A 5,586-nucleotide genomic window follows, 5' to 3' on the forward strand; every position below is an offset into this window, starting at 1 on the left:
ACAATTTGGATTAGTATGATGTGATAAAAGGTTATAACAATTCAGCAAAACTAAAACATGAAGTGTGTATGATACTGCTACTTCTCGAGCTTGCGTTAGTTTTTCCCTTGAAGAGGAAAGGGTGATGCAGCAAATTAGAGATAACTATTTCCCTCAGTTTGAGAACCAAGGTATCAATCTAGTAGGAGACAATGCACAAATCACTGAATACCTACACAAACAATCAAACAACTTGCACCCAACGCAATAAAGGGGTTGTCAATCCCTTCACAGTTACTTGCAAAAGTGAGATCTGATAGAGATGGATGAAAATACACAAAAGCCCGACCAGTACCAATACAAGATTCTGGGAGGATACATGGCTAGGGGATACGCCCCTTGCACTCCAATATCTATCTCTGTATAGTATTGTTCAGCATAGAGACGCATATGTGGCTTCAATACTCCAGTCCATTCCGCTCAATATTCAATTTAGGAGGACGCTAGTGGGAAACCGTTGGGAAGTCTGGCTCAATCTTGTGAGAAGATTGATGGATGTTCAGCTGTCTGAACAGCCCGATCGGTTATGTTGGAAGCTAACTAAAAATGGAGAGTTTTCAGTCAAATCCATGTACTTGGATGTAATCAACTCTAGCGTGATTCCTCATTCAAAGCATGTTTGGAAAGTCGAAGTACCTTTCAAAATCAAAGTGTTTATGTGGTTTGTGCATAAACAAGTTGTTTTAACTAAGGATAATTTGGCAAAACGCAATTGGATAGGATCTACAAGATGTAGCTTTTGCGACCAACATGAGACAATCAAACAGCTTTTTCTGGATTGCCCTCTGGCAAAAATATTGTGGCGGTCGGTTCACATAGCTTTCAACATCACTCCTCCAAACTCTATCCCCACGTTATTTGGGACATGGCTAGATGGGATAGATTTCGCAACAGTGAGACACATTCATGTAGGAGTATGTGCTTTATTATGGGCAGTCTGGAACTGCAGAAATGATTTGGTCTTTAACAAAACAACAAATATTCATTTTTGCAGGTTATTTTCCGGGCCACTGCGTTGATCCGTATGTGGTTGCTACTCACTCCGATGGAGGCCAGGGAGCATTTGGTTACTAGATCTATCCGATGGGAGATGGTAGCTCGGGATATTTTCAACCGGTTTGGATGGCGGTCATGTAATAGGATAGGCCTTTAGTTCCTATCATTTTTGTCAGCTGGTTGTGGCTTCTATTTTACTTTTTAGCTCTTTGTGAGCCTTTTTGCTCCTTGATTGAGACAGCTTGACTTGTGTAAGACCTTTTGCTTATTAATAATCATGGTCGTATGCATCATTCTGGCCGGGGCGACCCCCCCTTTTCGAAAAAAGTAATTTTTTTGGTATTTTTGGTTTATAGACCGGAAAGTAATAGATTGCAAAATAGTAGATCAGAAACTAATATAATGGAAAATAGAAACTTATATGATGGGAAATAGACCCGGGGGCATATGTTTCACTAGAGGCTTCTCTCAAGATAGCAAAATATACGGTGGGTGAACAAATTACTGCCGAGCAATTGATAGAAAAGCGCAAAGTTATGATGATATCTAAGGCTGTGATCATTAATATAGGCATCACGTCCATGTCAAGTAGACCGAAACATGCATCATGCATAGCAGAAGTGGCATCATTAATAACATGCAACATATTAGAATCAATAGCAGGTGTAGGTGTTGCAAGTTTACTCAAAACAGAAGGAGAATCAAGTGCAGAGCTAGATGGCAGTTCCTTACCTCCCCTCATGGTTGAGGGATAGATCTTGGTTTTGTTGTCTTTCAGATTCCTCATAGTGATCAACAGATATAAATCCCAAGTGACTCAGAGAATAGATCTATGCTCCCCGGCAACGGCGCTACAAAAAGGTCTTGATAACCCAAAAGTATAGGGGATCGCAATAGTTTTTGAGGATAGAGTATTCAACCCAAATTTATTGGTTCGACACAAGGCGAGCCAAAGAATATTCTCAAGTACTAGCAGCTGAGTTTTCAATTCAACCACACCTGAAAGACTTAATATCTGTAGCAAAGTATTTAGTACCAAAGTAGTATGGAAGTAACGATAATGGTGGCAAAAGTAATAGTAGCAGTTTTGTAGCAATCGTCACTACAAAAAATACACTTCCGTGATGATACGTGTTTGTCACAGTAGGTCGCATTTTTTGTCATGCATGTACATCCATGATGATTTTATGACAGAATCAAGATAGTCATACATGTGCTGTCGTAGAAGTGTTCCATGACATTACCAAAATTATCATCACGGAAGTGTCCACTTCCATGACGATAAATCGTGCGTCACAGAAGTGCTTTCGTCAAGGGTGACCGACACGTGGCATCCACCGTAACGGAACGTTGTTAAGCTATCGGGTCGGATTTTGGATCCGATAACCCGTTAACAGCCCTGACCAATGGGAAATTTCCATGTGTAAAATTCTGATTGGCCGAAGGGAACACCTGTCAGCTCGTCAGTGGGCCAGATGTCACCCGTCCATTGGAGGAGACATGCCTATGATACGTCGACATGTGGTTGGGCCCAACAGAGGCCCATATAGGTTAAAAAGGCCGGCCCAGTCAAAGGCCCGTAGAACTTAATCAGGTACTAGTGGGCGAGCCCAATAACGGCCTGCTTAATAAAGGCCCATTTACGGCCCGAAGCCAGATCTGGCCCATTAATTGTTCGCCCAATATTTGGGCCCATTTACGGCCTGAAGCCAAATCTGGCCCGTTAATTGTTCGCCCAATATTTGGGCCCAACTACAGCCCGGTGACTTTCGGCCTGTTAGAGGCCTGATGTAGACATCGGCCCATTTCAGCCCGATGTGACTTTCAGCCTGGGAATGGCCCGTGCTGCCCATGGGCCATATATGGTCCGACGGGACATCGAGCCCACTAACGGCCCGTGCTAAAGGTGGCAATAGTTAAGCCCAACGTGACTTTGGGCCTGTTAAAGGCATGTCACATAATTTGGCCCGTTGATGCCTGTGCTAAGCTTTCGGCCTCTTAAAGGCCCATGATATCAGTGGGCCAAACTAAGGCCCGAGATATGTTTTGGCCTGGTAACGGCCCGTGAGCTAACTGGGCCCAAAACGGCCCAGTCTACATTTCGGCCTGCTGAAGGCCCGTCGACGACTAGTGAAAATTGAGGCCCAACATGCATTTTGGCCTGCTAAAGGCCCGTGGTTTCATCTCGGCCGTAACAGGCCAGTACAATATTCAGCCTATTAATGGCCCAACGCTACCTGGGCCAAACTAAGCACTGGGTCGACAAAAGGCCCAACTAAAATATAGGTCGGTGTAAGTTTGGGCCTGGCGCAATGTGTGAAGGCCCCAATCATTTAGGCCCAAGAAAGACGCAGGCCGGCCCAATTGTGGCCCGCTAAAAACCTGGCCCGTTAGAGTCGAAAGTTTCGGTCTGTTCGACTACATCTGATTTTTTTTCAGATAGTGAATGATGGCAGTAACTAGTAGGAATTAAGAACAAACCTACTCTATACAATAAAGAAATTACGGCATAGTAACTAAGAATAAACCTACACTATACAATAAAGGATTTAAGGTATATTACATCCACTAGGCATCGAAGTTCGCCACCAGTGATCATAGAGCACAACGAAGAAGCAGATTACAAAAACTGGGCACCATTGCAGCGTAACAAAATAATACTGAACCGAGACCACTTCCAAGATAGTTCAAGAAAGGTTAGCCTTGCGGGGGAACTGCTGCGCAAGCTGCTGAGCAAGGTTGTGAGACCGGCCTAGCATGTTGGTCATAGCTTCCAGGTGTAGCTGTTTAGCGATGAGATTCTCATTGGTGTTCTCCGCAATCTTTCTTAGAGATAGGACTTCAAGTCGAAGTTGAGTTGCAGAATGCCTTTCTGCTAGAACTTGGGACTGAAGAAGTCGAACTGATTCAGACAACGAATTCTGTGAGCTTGTCTGACTGTTAGTCTTAAGTAACTTGAACACTGCATCAAGACAAGACTTTGGGATTGTCTCGCTATCTTCAAGATGTTTTGCCTTCTTTGCTGCAATATATGTTGGGTTTGTCTCACAACCTTCAGCCGACTTGTGCATGCCATCAGGCATATCACCCTGAAACAAAGCAGAGAGATGACAGGTTTTGCACGTGTATAAACAAAGATGATAACTGTTCTGTCAATTCTATCCAATTTCAAATTAGAAAATAAAGAGTAAGTTCAAAATATCGATAGCATAATTTGGCATTGTTCATAATGCGGGGAGCTTCACCACACTACTGGATTACCATGTCAACATAACAAGCATAGATGAAGGGCAAAGAAAATCATTGTATCTATTTTGGATAATGTGCATGGCATGTTGTTCATATCATCAGCCACATCAGTAAGATAAAACAGGAGATGCCAAGGTGCAAACGTGGGCTGCTTCACCACACACTGGATTATAGATCCACAAAAACAAGCATACATATAGGGACTATTAAGTAATGTGCATGGTATGAATAAGGAATTTGGTTTTACAAGTAAAACTTGGAACTTACGATTCTTACGAACATGCATTTTGGTACAAACAGCAAACTAAACAGCAGTAAACGATGGGGAGTATGAGCAAATTAAACAACAGTTGAGGATAAAGGCTTTAGAAGGACTGACTTACATTAACAGTTAACACTGGCTTTATAATGCCCTTCTCCATGTCAAGGGAAGGATAACTCAAGAATTTCAGCAAAAAATCTTCTTCATAAGCATTGCCTGTACTCTAGATTTTGTAGAGAGTAATTATAGATATGATAATATTGGAAGGGATAGAGGATAATTAAGATAAGATGCAGATTGATGCTACATAATCAACTACCAATCCCTGGAAGTACAAGCGTTACAGGACAAAATGTACTGACAAGAGCAATGGGCTACACTTCTACACTGGCATTGTCTCTATTCTACTTGTTGGTAAGATTAAATATAGATATGATATTTTTAGTAAATGGTGGGCGAGGGAGATAAGATGCAGAATGCTACAAAATGAACCGATCCCTCTTCCCATAATACAAGAGTGTTTTGAACACTGGTGTACTGTACAAAACGTTCTTATATTATGGGACGGAGGGAGTAGCTATTAATGTAAGTACAGTGATAGACCACGTTCAGTCCTTACAAGAGGACTGCAGAGCTAAACCTCTTCAAAAGCATTGGGTTGATTCTAAATTTATGTAAGAGTCCATACGGATCTTATAATGTCCACCAAATGGACGATTACGAGGCTAACATGTGCAGTGATGCTACATAATCAAACAACTATGAAAGTAAGTATGGTCATACAGGGCAAGAGGTACTCACAAGAGCAATGCAGTGTGCAGTATAGTTGCGAGATTCGGTGGTCCCTTGAGAACAAATGTTCTTCTGCTAACAGTTTTCGTACAAGTGAGACATTAAGGCAAATGCAGAAATGTAGTTCAAATTGTGATGTGATATCATAGATATTACCTTACGCTACAGCCGAGACCAATGTGTAACAAGATTATTCCAGTCACCGTCGGATAAATGTAGCACCAGAGACTTTACAGAAATAGCATTCA

This window comes from Triticum urartu, chromosome 4A (genome assembly GCF_056163025.1).
Source record: "Triticum urartu cultivar PI428250 chromosome 4A, HENAU_Tu73, whole genome shotgun sequence".
Classification (NCBI taxonomy): domain Eukaryota; kingdom Viridiplantae; phylum Streptophyta; class Magnoliopsida; order Poales; family Poaceae; genus Triticum; species Triticum urartu.